Source organism: Andrena cerasifolii, chromosome 8, assembly GCF_050908995.1.
Source record: "Andrena cerasifolii isolate SP2316 chromosome 8, iyAndCera1_principal, whole genome shotgun sequence".
NCBI lineage: Eukaryota > Metazoa > Arthropoda > Insecta > Hymenoptera > Andrenidae > Andrena > Andrena cerasifolii.
Genome location: NC_135125.1, coordinates 12,090,946 through 12,105,304, shown reverse-complemented (window position 1 = coordinate 12,105,304; position 14,359 = coordinate 12,090,946). Strand labels below are relative to the sequence as shown.

The following is a 14,359-nucleotide window of genomic DNA, read 5'->3' as shown; positions in this document are numbered from 1 at the left end:
TCTCTCGTATTTTATTTAGAATTAACCGAAGGAACGGGCATAAATAGCTCGGGTCGCGTAACTGCGCCGCGCAACTCTAATTACAACTTTCTAGCCTCGAACTACATCTTTATCGAACGAAAATCGACCTCCTTTACTTATTCCTATATAAAGTCGCGAGCACCGGCGAAGAAGGGAGGGAGGGTTGTCGATCCTTGAACATTTCTTCCGCTCGATCGGCTGGCAGCTCGCTAATGAGGGAAGATATTTCCCCGGGAAGGAAGACTCGGTCGAAAAACGAAGTACAGGACCCGGTCACTGGTGCGATTCGAGGAACGAGGCGATCGAACCGAACGAACTACGGGAACGGATAGAAACGCGCTGTACGGTTGGAATTCGAGCAGGGCAAGGGACGATCCGGGCCATTTTTCAAGTTCAGATTCCCAGGCTCGAATTGCCCGAAAGTGGCAAACAGCTTGGGTTGGCCGGGCTGTACACTCTATCCAGGGAAACAACATTCGATAAAACACGGCGACACGATGCGGCCGGTAAAAAACGGGTCGGACAGACGGGTCGCGGTATCGGCCACTCCTGTGGTCGATAACATTGTGTGCCTCGGCATTGATGCTGACAAGTTTCTTTCCTGCGTCCGCTCTCTCGCCTTCGATATGCCTCGGCGTTTTCTCTTTCCCTCTGTTTTAGACGTCGGATCAAAAGCAATGCGGGCGGTTAATACGGCGATACGTAAACGCGGCACGCGTGACATTTCGACACCGCACATGCTGCCGCACGGTGGAGCAACGCTAAATAAATATACGCGGCTTTCGTACGATTTCGTACGGCCGGGGGGGCTCGAAATGGAACGCTAATGGGTTACGCGTCTCCGTGTATTTAATCAAGCCGCCTACCGCGAGCCACGATACCGATCGCTTTCGTTGCTGGATACACAGCGTGTCTGCTCCGGCGCCAGTGACAGGAGCAAGTCGCTAGACGTGATAGACGCGGACTTTTCTACGGGATCGATCGCGGTCCTCGATTGATAGGGCGAAACGTGTGAATAACACACGCGCCCTACTTTCGAAGCAACGGGGAAACATTGGGGGTTCGATACGATCGACGGAGATTACGCGATGGCACCTCCCCCCGGCTGGCATTTTGGGATTTAATTAAGAAAGAGCGACAGTCACGACCGCCACGCGTGCCCATAAACCTTCCGCGGCTACTAACGATATCGTAAACGTCGCCGTTACTAGATAATTAACTAATCGACGTCGTGCGGGCCTCCGAGCCGTAGAAGTATCCTTCCTCTTTCACTCTCGGGCTACCTCGACAGTTCAGTATTTTACGAAACATTGAAACGCGAGGGAATCGTGCACCGTGAGAAACCGCGGGCGCCGAGACACGCGCAGGCACAACTTTCCAGGCGGGCGATAAATGGGAGAATAGATATAAATCGATGAATTCCATGCATCGCTATCGCGCATTCTGCGCGCGAACGTCACCGGTATTCTAATGGCGACTGTGCTGTTTCCCAAGCAGCGACGTTCCCCTGTGGTTCGCGAAAACCCGTGATCCTCGACATCGGCTAGTTAAAGTACAGATCGCGCGACGTTTTGTAACGCGCACGCGGCGCGCCTCTTCAATCACGCGTTTACAATCGGCGTCGTAAAGCTAGGGGAATTAAAAAATTACGGTGTCGTAAAGCCAGGTAGAACGCAGTTAACTGAATCGAGGCAACGTATCGCCTTAATGCCGCGATATGAAAAGCGGCGGTGTAACGAAGACGAACGGATAAACGCGGCCGATAGTCGTTAACGTGTCCAATGGCACGTTAACTTTTTCCCTATGGCTGACACACGCACAGCTATCGCCCAGCAGTTCCCTATGAATATTTCACGGAGATAATTGCACGTATACGTCTCGCCAGGCGTTTCGTAACATTGCTTTCTGAGGTCGAGCCGGCGAACAAAGTGAAGCAATGAGGGGAAGAAAGGGAAACGAGTGTACGCAGGCTGGGAATTGTCGACTGCCAAGATCCAAGGGATATATGAATGCCCATTAGGGTGGCTCTTATTTTCGACTTTTGAATTTCCTTCGGGGCATCCTCCAGAATAGGTCGAAATAATTAAAAACAAAATCCGTGTAAAGTTTGAGCTCGATCGGATAACGGGAAAGGGTACCTCTGGGCTTTTTTCGAAAACCGATTGTCACACGAGAAAAAGTAATACAACATGAAAGATGCTCCTTGTCCGGATCTACAACTTTTATTTGACACATTTTTTTATGTAATCAACAATTTGGAGGATATTATATAAAATCGTCTTCGCGAGCTGTTAAATAATGATTTAAATGTTTAAGGGCCCAGAGGTACCCTTTCCCGTTATCCGATCGAGCTCAAACTTTACAGGGATTTTTTTTTAATTATTTGGAACTATTGTGCAGGCTGCCCCGACGAAAATCTTGAGAAAAAAAATTTACCACGAGTAAATAAGTGCCACATAGAGAAGAGGATATTAGCGAACAGGGAGGCTGGAAGGTAACGAGGAGTCAGAAAATCGTTCTTTCAGCTTCTGCCAATACCTTCACGTGCACTTGTCGCCGACTGTTTCTCGCTGCACTTGCGTAACGCCAGATACACGTATGTTGGTCAAGGCAATTGGGTTAAACGCCGGCGACGAGCGTGGCTCTCGTGAATTTTCACGCGGAAAAGCGGCAACTCGTCCAGCGAAATGTGCCGTGCGAGAAAAAAGAAGAATGCCAAGGGTGGAGGAAGTAACGATGGAAATTGTACAGGCTGTTTCACGAATAGAAGCAGAATGGTTCTACTAAACCGTGTACAAACTCGATTAAGAAATAGGAAACGGAAGGGCGAGATTTCGTGGTAACAGAAAAGGAAATGGAAAGTATTCGACGAGCCTCGAAACGAAGCAAGCCTTCGTACGTCTGCCGGAGGACGTTTCCGATGAATCGACGGTGGAACAACTCTGGCGAAGGTACCATGCTATCGAAAACGCATTTAACACCGGCCCATCGAAACTCGTTCGCGCCTGGCCATCACGGGTGCAGCCTTTCGAACGAGGCCAGTGCATCTATGCACACACATGCACGTGGAGTGGCCACGCGTCGCTTCCACTCGGCGAGAAATCCATTCGCCCGAAGAAGGAAACGCCATTTTCAGTGACGCTGCCTTTGTACCAAGTGCTACTCGTTTTCGGCGTCGCTCCTGCTCCTTCCTGCAGACAGAGGATTACGAAACACGAGGCACCCCCATTCGGACCATTTTTCCGCCCTGCAGGACGATCCTCGTAAAGTGGACCAAGCGATTATCCGCATAGTTTGAGGGCAAACGTGATACTTAGTCCCTTCGCATGGAATTCCATGCCCTTCGCCTCATGCACCCTGTGGACTGCCTTCAAGAGTTCAACGACCTGTGCCACAGGTCCATTCGAGATCAGACAAGCATGTGACAAAGTGGATCTTGGATATCCTCGTGTCTCCCAGTAAATACTCAAAACTGATTAACAAACAGAGAAGCTTGAATGTGAATTTAAACTCACCCGCTACGTTGCACCGTCCAAGTTGAAATTCTTACCATTCCCTAGGATATCCTGAACCGTCGTCCCTCCAATTAAATTACCATTGCCGGGTTCCCGGCGAAACGTTAATCCCCGGGGGAAAAATGTACGAATCCGCGCGGGAGATTGAAGAAGACGATTAAATTTATTCGAGCACCGGGAGAAGCCTGTGAAAACGGTGGACGACTAACGACACGCGTGAGCCCGTTATCTCTGAAAAGGGTAATTCCCCCATTTTCAGAGGCCGCCGGGTAATAGGTCGGTTCGATGTCTTCGTTAGATACCAACGACGACCCGAAGGCAACGCGGTCGTGCATTATCCGGGCGAAGTAGGCAGGCTAATGCATGACGGAGCAAAGGTTTATCATTTTATCGCCGCGCCGTGGAACCTAATGATACGTGAGAAATCTTGCCGCGAAGTTCCGCGCGAGCTACACCGTGAGAGATGAAAAGTAAGGAGAACCGGAAGATCGATACGACCCTGTGCGAGGAATGCATCTCGTACAAATTCTCGCCGTACGTACACGTGTATTCTGAGCGGAAAGGCTGCAGTGAATTACTCCAGGCTGGAATCGATTGCCTCGGGGCACATCTGATTTTCACGATTTTCTGCCGTCTTCCGCGTGTTACAGGGAAAATTCCGAGAGGCTCTCGGCCCGCTTCCGCGCGGACGCGCGTTCGCTAAGCGCGTAATTGCTGTCTACGAAACTGCTTCGATCTCTCGAAAAGTTTGATGCACTTGGGCGACAGGCCGGAGGAGAGGCGAGGAGCGGAGGACGGAAGTTCCTCCAGCTCGCGAATACCGAACTAACAGGCCACGGAGTTTTGAATTTCAGGAACGACAGAGTGCGGGGGCGTCTACGTCACGTGACGAAGTTTCCCCCAAAGTTCACGTTCGATTCTTATCCGCTCCGTGTGACAGCCGCGAAGCCATTGACCCGTTGCCTCCGCGGGTCACACAGACGCGGGAGGCAAACACTCGCGCGCCAGCGAGCAAGGGGACGTTTGCAGACACGGCCTGTGATACTGTTGGCCTCTGTCAGAACAGACGATAGCGCGCGGTGTGTGGGTGGCAGCCGGGGCACCGATCCGAGGAGGGTTTTCGTCGCGACGGCGAAACAATGTAATAATTAGCTAACGAACGAAACGCGCCGTCGGGAAATATAACAGGATCGCGGAGGAGGCGACTTTTGGAATTCAATGACGAGTCGTATTACAGGGGAATCAACGGAGGCGACAAAGCGAAGATTGTATCAAGATTGCATTGAAATTGCAGCGTTCGAGCGGTGGGAGAGGCGGCTAAATGTGCTTCGTTTGTAAAAGAGATTCGCTGAAGCCACGGGGAACGTCGCTGTCGGAGACACGAAGGGTCGGTGATAAGTAATGGAGCCTGGAGGAAGCCGGGCTGCTTTGTTTACTATAGGTCGTTATCCCCGAAGGATGCTTAAAGCCAAAGCACCGCCTTTCGTGTTCAAAGTTTCCACGGGGGAAGGGTGAACAGAGCCGCGGCTAAGGGACTCGTAAACGCGCCGTGAACGCCGCCTTACGAGTTTTAAATCGCAAGTTATACGTAACGCGCGCACGACCAAGAGCTGCTTAGCTTTGGGAGAGATCCAAGTTGCATTACACCCCCGGCGAGTTACGTTGCGCGCCGCCTATTCCGAACAACGTTAGCCCGAGCTCCCGAGGCATCGAGCGATGGAACCGCAATTCAGTTTCCCCGTTGCCTGGCTAAATTAGAAAAACCTACCCGCCTTCCTCCGCGGAGGCAACTGCGGTAGGTAACCGCCGTTCCGCGTTACGTTCAACTAACTTTAAAATAACTTTTCGCGTTACCACCACCGCATGTGCTTTCTCGGAGGAGCGGCCACTTTTCCCGCGGAACCGATGGTCGACTATCAGGGAACCGCGTGCGGGAAACGCGGGGATCATTTTCTAGAGAGCAATCGTGCCAGAGATGCTGAGTGTTTTACCGAAAGTAGATGAAGAAGTTTAGCGAGGGATATTGCACGCGATACGAGGAAGGTGCGAGAGAAGGAGCGAGAGGATGAACTAACGAATGTAGAGAAAACGAAACTCTCGACGCGATACCCACCGTCACAATTCGATTTCTAATTACCAAGGCCAAACAGCGCTGTTTAATCGAAAGACCTCCGAGGTTGTTGCGGTAGAAACCTTCTGCCACCCATTCCTCGGCAGCCGCGTTAACGAGAGCAACAAAAGAGGCGCAGCCTGTACAATAGGTAAATCCAGCTCCAGCAGGAAGCCGTGAATCAGGAAGTGGCAACGACTATTGGAACAAGACACGCGGCTACACGGCGATTAACGTGAAACCCTCGTATAAGGCGACCGTCAGGCCGAGTAATAGCGAAACACCGGGTGTACGCTGGTAATAATACGATTACCATTTCTCGTTACACGCGAACCATCGATTCCACGACGAGAAAGGCTAGAAATCGTGCGCGGCAAAGGTGAACGTAATAGCGGGAAAAATTGGAGCTCTCTCTTGGCCCCTGCCGGAAAACGTTAGCCGTTTGCAGGAGCGCAAAGATGTGGGGAGGAGAAAGAGCGCAGCAGAATTCTGTTTTAACGGTTGTTTATGGCTCGTTCCCGCGCTCTACCAGATAGAAGGACTGTTGCGAAACGGGCGATTACACGGCGGACACTGTTTCACGGTTATATCGCAGGTTAATTGCTTAAACACAGAGCAGCCTCAGCTGCCATAACATCGACGCGATATAACGCGGCAAACGTGCACGCTCGGGCGGTCTCTTTTTTCCTCGTTACACGTACGTGATGTTTCAAGATCGCTTCCATAATTGAAACCGTTCCGTGTAAATTGGAAAATGATCGGCGTCCCGCTCGGCCTGCTCTGTCGCTGCGACGATACCCCCCCAACCCCGGGGTGAAATTGATATCTGATTGCTTTTCTGCATTGTGATCGAGCTTCCGGGTCGGCCGGCCGCCCCGCTTCCCCTCCGCCCGGCGAAATTCTACCGTGAACAAGCTTATCGCGACGCGCAGAGCGCCAGACCAATCTCCGGGGAATTCAAAAGGTCGTAAAATCTTTATCCACCGAGCTGACAAAAAGGAAAACAACGCTCGCCGTTCCTCGTTCCTCGACGAACGCGAAACACCAGCTAGGAGACTTTACGATCGCCAGCTGATGGCGGAAAGCGCGCAAGAATCCTTGTCCGCGTTTAGAAATTAGTTTAACGACATTTAATGACATTTCGACACTGGGAATTCTGTGTCCTAATAGCCAGGCGTTTATCTCTCCGAACTCCGAACATGAACCGAGACGGTGGCTTCGAACGCGGGCTGTTGTACGCCAGTGCATCGAAGAAATGCAAATGCAGCTAGTAAAAAAGCAATTTGCATTGCTGAATGTACGGAAGGTAGAAAAACTTAATCAACTGGAATACGAAGCTTAGAAGAAATCTCAAGGGGAATTGATGCATTCCTTTGAAGCACGAACGAAGAAAAATCGCACGTTTTCATCAATTTTGCGCTAACCCAATGACTGTGTCCGTAACGAGGTTATCGCGAATCGTAAAGAACGTCTCAGCGAACAACAAAAAAAAAACGAAGCAATCGGGCGATGATAACGACCACCACGAACAGGCAACGAAAACAATGCACCGAATGATATCGACCACTCGTGCTTAACCAGAAAATTCGAGAACCGATTTCGCCAATCGAGTAATATTAATACGATTTCAGAAGCACCCAGTTTTATCAGGAACGAGAAACTGCGTCACGAGCGTTTCATTGAAATGCATTTCTTATACTTTTGAAAGACAATGGGAGTAGTTAGTATTCCCAGGAACGATAGTACTGCCCACGCAATGCCGTATCTTTAACAAGCAACTATTCCGTCGTAAGAATGTATACATATATAACCGTTGTTACGCGAGACGCACGCGGTGGCGACGCGAGAGAAAAAAGTCAGCTGATCGGTGGTCTCGATAGAGCGACGCCAAGAGCGAATCGTTATCGGTGTCTTTGGACGGTGACAATCGAAAGACGCGCCTAGCAGCCAGTGGACAAGGCGCGGAGACGCGATCGTGCTCGTTCCTGTTAAAGAGGACATCCGCGAGAAGAAAATGGAAACGCGGCTAGGAACTAACCTTGATCGTCGGAGTCGGTCCAGTTTCGCACGCGCGCTCCCGCGATTCGCCCTTCCACCTTCGTCTGGTCACTTTACTGCGTGCACGGTAAAAGGCGACGGCTCAGTGTCCCGGGATGAATTAAAACCGCACGAGGGCCCCTGTTCGCGTCGTTTCCGACCACGAAAATCCGTGTGTTCTAGACCTATGCTGTCCCCTTCGATGCACGTCGGTCTGTCTCTCTCGCTCTCGTACACCGCAACACACGGAAAATGGCAGCCCTACTGCACTCGAGCAACGCTTGCTAACCAGCACACTCACCACTACCGCGAGAACGTCCGGAAAAGTCGCGTTAACGGTTCGCCTCGACCTCGGGCGTCGTTGCGTCTCGACGCGGCGAGGAACCGTGGCCGTGATGCCGCGGAAAACACGCGAATAACCCGCGGCTTCACCAACAAACTGCGGAAAAACCACCGAGAAAGCCAAGAGCCCTTGTTTACGACGCGACTACGCGTACAGTCTGCCGTGGATGCGCGCGTCTCGTTGGTATCCCTGCTCGACGGCCGATACGCGGTAAAATCAAACTCTCGCTGCTAGATGGCGACACCAGGCCGCGTTTCCCACACGCGTCGGTATCATCCTACAATTTTACGAATAAATCGATGCACGTAATTCTTTATTAATGTTTTATAGTGGCAATATGATAAATATTGCTGGATATTCTTCGCTATTGAATTATAAGTATATAGTTACTTTTGGAGGAGTGCTCTCATGAAAGTCGTTCTTTTGCAGCGTTTGCTATAATCGGTTGTTAGTCACTGCGAGTATCGATAGCTGCGAACTTACCCTGAACGATATGCTTTCTGGTTTTGAATTGTTATCGTTGGTCGATATGTAACAATGGCGCGTTTACAATAACGCGATGATTGTTTAATTAAAGCAAGATTGAAGAAGAGAGCTTGTATTATATATTATATTAAAAGTTAGACAGTGGAATGTTATATGTATTTCTATTTTTTTTTTTTATGAAGAATTCTTGTTTGATGCGCGACATGTGCAACAGATGGCATTTTCTGATTCACTTTAGATGAGAATAGTACACAAGTATTTTTTGTGATTAATAAAAGGGAACACGATTCAGCGGTACAACTGTAGCAGCAATTCCTTAGATTACGAAGTCAAATGTGAGTCACGGTATTATCTGAATCGAAGTCACCCCGTGTTTCGTTATATAATACGTGTTGCGGCAACAACGATCGGTAAAAAAAAGAGTGCACGGAGATATCGGGTAAATATTTAGCTTTCAATCGAAGCGGGAGTAGATGGAACGTCAAACTTCTGCCGAGGTAGCACGATTTAACAGTGGCTGGTCTGTAAACGAGGCGATACAGGTCATGTGTTTGTCATTGGTGTTTGCGTATCGAGACATAATCGAACCGGAGAACCTCGCTGCTCCCGTTAGACATAACAACTTCAACCGTGCCTCCGAGCGATTAACATGGACGTTTCCTTAAAAAAAAGAAGAAGAAAGAAACCCTGTACTCTGCACCGGCTGAAGCAACGGTAACGGAATAATTGCGCTTTTTTTACCCCGTAAATCGGAGACGACGTTCCACCCCACTAGGGACACTCGTTTTCGTTCATTCGAGCACAATAAATTCGTTTATCGTTTCATCTGCGCGAACGTTGCACAAGGCGCGCGCGGCCAAAAGATACGAAAGCGACGGGGGTTGATGGTAAAAGAGGGGTAGCTTCGTGCCGAGGTTACGAGACGGTGGCGATGGTCATTTGTGGGAGCTGAACTGACTTCTTGGGGGGACGAAATGTCTCTTGCGATCCCAGGGCGAGATACCGGACACGCTACACCCTTTCGAGGCTCTCTTACCTAACCCCCCCTCCCGCCCACCCGCTTTACAGCCCCCTGCCCCCGAGTGATGTCCACCACGACACGCCACATCGCGACCGGAGACATCGAGATTGTCTTCGAAGGAGGGGTGTATAAAAGAACCCACGAACGTATTTTTGCCTCGGCCGCGGAAAGAATTGCCCTGACACGCACGGCCCGACCGTCTCTCACGAAGAGGAATACTGCCGAACCACTCGTAAATAACGTCGTGTTTAACATCGTTCTTTGCCGTATCGCGTTGTACGATTTATAAGACGTAGCAGCTGACGAATTCGAAGCACATCGAAACGAACCAGGAATACTGGCTGGCGAGTGGTACCTATCGGCTGCAAATTGCCGGCAAAATGGAGCACAGGCTACCGGGAGCCGCGGAGCGAATCCTAATTGGCGGGAAAATTAGAATAATTAAGAGCCTCTATCATTTTCTCGAGCGTAGTATTCCGCGAAAGCGCAGGACGGAATAAATTGACGGTGCATGCAGGGTCGCCCGAGAATGCCTATTAATGTCGATTGTTAAAACAATTACAATATCTTCGCGAAGATCACGATGGACGCGAGAAGATTGTTCATGCGTGCGCGGGTACACGTCGGTTCTTAATAGCATCGTGTCCCTACGTATACGCTTTCCTTCCGTTCATCGATCTATTCGACCCCTTAGGCCGCGTTAATACGTTCGTTTTTCATCGTCCGCGCGACACGGACAGCCTCGTGTTTCATCACAGATTATGGAATAACAATGAATGGAAATGCGAGCAACCGCGCTGGAAGCAGGCCGTGACACGGCTGGCTTTGAGCGACATGTTTACAAGTTCGACTCGACTTCCTCCTCGCGTTCAAGAATTGGTTCTGCACTAAAGCCAGCGGGCATAAAACGAGCGTTGCTTCGTCTTTGTTCTCCGGGCGATTCTCGAATTGCTCGCACAGTGCGTAGTACGGAGCCAAAGACCCGGGCGAAAAGATCAAAGAATCGGTCCCGGCTCGTCCCCTCGGCGAAACCTAGCCGTATTTTCATCGAAAACGAGCGACGCACATCGCGAGTCCGACACGTATTCGCATAAAGAGCAGGAAGACCATATACTGGTCGCGAGAGGTATGATAAGCCGTGCACATACTTGACGTGAGTACTTCCAGTACCCCCGATACTCACGTGAGTACCGTGTGGGGCAGCCGGTATCAACGCCGCGAGACACGGCAACGCAACTCCTGGACATGCCACCGAGATCACCAGCCAGATATCGTCCGCTCGTATTTATGGCTACCGAGATTTCGCATTATTAGGGCCATTTACCGTTTTCGCCCTATAATATCGCGACCTATGGCTACCCCGAGGGGGTGGAGAACCACCTTGAATCGCGGATCATGAATTTCAGGGACGTCAGCTCACGAAGGCGGGGCAGCTATACGATGTTCGATACCTAACCGATAGATATCGTCATCGAAACAACTCCTACGCCAAGTCCGTGAAACGATAGGATCGTTTCAGCGTAACAGTTGCGCTATACACTATTGCTTACGTTTACATTCAGGAACCTCTACGACCCTCTAATATTTCACGCGGTGTCGCATAATAGTAGATAATTGCAGATCCCCGCCGGCTAACCTTCCCTTCCTCTGCCAATAACGAGACGATTCGTCACGATCGAGACGACACCGGACAGTGGACCCAGTTATTACGGGCAATTATCTATCATAAATCGTAGGTATATTGAATTAACTGAGGGGTCTTCCCACGCAACGTGCGATAAGTAGAGGAGACTCGTGGGTGGAGTCGTTTGGTCAAACGATGACACTTGTTCAAACCTATTATCCAGTAGCCTCGCTTGCCGAGCTCGACGATGAACCTGCAGCGAGAAGGCTGAGAGGGGTAGCATCCCTTCTCGATAAAGCCTCCAGTGATGCGTCCTCCTGCACAATGGCACCGAAGAATCTACCAGATGTGTCTGAAACAGAGATCAAGGAAACTGACGGTTTGTCAATATCGCTAGATCAGCTCCTTATAAATAATTCCTAAGCCCTAGCATCACACCAAGTTTCCTACTTTCGACGGAGTTAATCGAAGAGCGCCGCGAGGCGATCGTCCTCCGTCAGAAGCCTCGAGGAACGATATATCTCGACGGCCAACCGCGTTATCGTCACCGTTAACATTCGTTTTCCTGGATGCATTGTCCTGCAATCCGACCAGGGGAGCAGACTCCTCATTCGTCTCCCATTCAGAATCCCGAGTCCCGACGTTTCCGAATCTCCGAGGCGGTCCATTGTGCTCGGCCCTCTCGCGCTGCTCTCTCCAGCCCTTTCCTTCTCCCTCCTCTGCCTCTTTTCCCTATCTCCCCTGTACTCTCCGGCGAGGTACTCCTTCTCCTCGCGGTCGATCTCTCTTTCCATACTCGGGGGTCCTCTCGTCCAGAGGTAATGCGGTGCCTCGAGGAGCACCGAAGGGGTGGATCGAGGGAGGTGAGCAGGGCGAGCGGTCTCTCTCGTAGATGGGGTTTTTAGGGGTGGCGACATGGAATCCGGGAATTCGTGTCTCGCGGGGTAGTGTCGGCAGGAGCTCTATCGATTCTCAACGAGACACACCATCCTCCGCTGTATCTCGCTGTTCGGTGCCCGTCTGGCGGAACTCGTTTACGCGAAACCGCTCGTTCCGCCCCACAAAAGGGAAGTTTTTACCATTACGGCCGGTCGGACCGATAAGGAAGGATTCGGCGAGGACGTAAAGCTCGATGCTTTCGACCGCTCGGACGTGACCGAGTTAAAAATCGTCTGTAAATTGACCTCGACGGCTTTTTACACGGAACCTCTTCGTAGTTTCTCAGAATTCATTACGCGAAAAATTGCTCGCGCCCGCAGGGGTAAAGGACGCTGTTTAATACCGGGAGCTTGTTTTTTTTTTTTTTTAAACGCTCCCAAAGGAATATATTTGATGTTAAAGAGCCGCCTAATAGACGTCTACAGCAGGATCCCCATCGGTGACGAAAATGGCGAGAAAAAGTGGAGGCGAAGCTGCCGGAGCCACGCGGGAGGGAAGTGCACGTAACCGATAACCGATAAATCTTGCGATAACGCGGCATATTAGGGACGTGAGTGCCGCAAACTCTGTGACGTGCACCCGCGTACCTGCGACCTACCGAATCTAATCCACCGTTTCCACCGCTAACCCAAATTACGTGTCGTTAAACTGGGTCGTACGGGCTTGAACGATCCGAATGTATCAAGACCTCCTCCGTTGCTTGAAAATCTCTTCGAGACACGCTCCCAAGCCGGCCAGTCCTAGCGAGCCTCTGTAACGAGACATCGTTTGGCGAGTCATCAAACCGAAGGCGTCCTTGATTTCGACGTGGTTTCAAAGCAGATGGCGAGAAACGATACGATAAAACTCCGAGACAGGAGGCAAGATGGGGAGAGGAGGCGAACCACAATATCGTAGCGATAAATCCATCGGGAGTTGATCAGCCGACACTCTGCAACCAGTGCACGTACGTCTGGTATATCCACGGCATGACCAGGAAGGGACGCCATCTTGAGGGTTTCCATCCCTCCGCCCGCGGGGCCGAGGGGGGTGATTCTTTATTGTTTCAATAAGCACAGCACAAGTCCGGCCTTATTAGCGAAATAAACCTCTTTTAACGGCGGTGCCCTGCACCCCCTCTGTATTCTTCCTTCCTCCATTCTACTCGCTTCCATTCTTTCCCTTTTTCCAGCAAAACCGGAGAGCCGGCGGTTGCCTCTGTCAGGGGAGGAAAAGTTCCGGCAGGAGAGAGGAGACGAAAAGAGATCCCGGAGAGGATGAGAGGAGCGGAAGGAGGGCCAAAGGATTCTTGAAAGAGGTCTCTTTCAGAGGAGTCGAAAGGGAGAATCGATAGGTTTTTCCGTGGGTTCCCATGGAGACCGCGAAGCGAATCGGACTATACACACGATAAGCGACGAAGACGTGGAAAGAGCATCGCGCCGCTGCCGTAACCACCCTTCGTCCACCCCCACGCGTGTACTTCTTCCTTTTCCTGCCAGGCTTCCGAGAGAAATTCTACCAACCTTTTTGTAACGTGCTCCCTCCGCGAAACGAGGTGCCGTGTATGATATTTTCCACTGTAGTCAACAGTCTGAGATGCTGATGCCGATCCAAGTGGAAGCGCGGAGGCTGCCTCGTCGTCTCTCCCATTTATTCAACCATCCTTTGCTCCTTTCTTAATCTTCCCCCGTTCCTTGGCGACGTATACTGCCCCGGCATCTTATAACCGGCGTTAGCTAGAAAACGACCGTCCAACATCGTCAGGTCGGCCATCTTGCTGGACCGTTTCTCATCTTTTACGAGGCTCGACACCGCCGTTCTGTCGCCGTCTCGTGTCGTTTCGGGCCCCCGCGAGAAACAATTGAATGTCGCCGAGTTTATTTTAGGAAGCCTTAATTTAATTCCCGTCCTGTTGAGGGAGAGTCGAGGAAAAGAAAAGGAGAGGAACGGCGAACGGGTGGACGGAGAGGCGGCCGGGGCAGAAGGAACGGAACGAACGGCCGCGGTTAAGAGGCGGATCTTTTGTTTCTTGCCGCTCTCTTGCTCGAGATGGTCTTTTTAAGTCACGTCGACCTCTCCCTGGAGGCCAGCTTTATATCCACTATGACGATCGATTGTTAGATCACTCTTTCACCGCATGCTCCCCACGAATTTCCACCGTTTACAGTTTACAGCCTAGAATTGCTGAAAGATGCGTGCAACGTCTTGGACAATGAACTAGAATCTATGTAGATCGCATCGACGCAAATGATGTCACATGGTTTCGGCGAGCCTGAACTTTTCC

General features: G+C 50.9%; 1 protein-coding gene across 1 annotated transcript in view; it reads right to left on the bottom strand.

Annotated features, from left to right (window-relative positions):
• The window catches only part of LOC143372140 (protein gustavus-like), a 163,761-nt gene extending 155,577 nt beyond the window's left edge, over window positions 1-8,184 (bottom strand). The window contains exon 1 of the mRNA XM_076818079.1: window positions 7,685-8,184. The gene's annotated coding sequence lies outside the window, so the exon portion shown is untranslated. The remainder of the gene's footprint in view (window positions 1-7,684) is intronic.
• Between the last annotated feature and the right edge of the window lie 6,175 nt (window positions 8,185-14,359).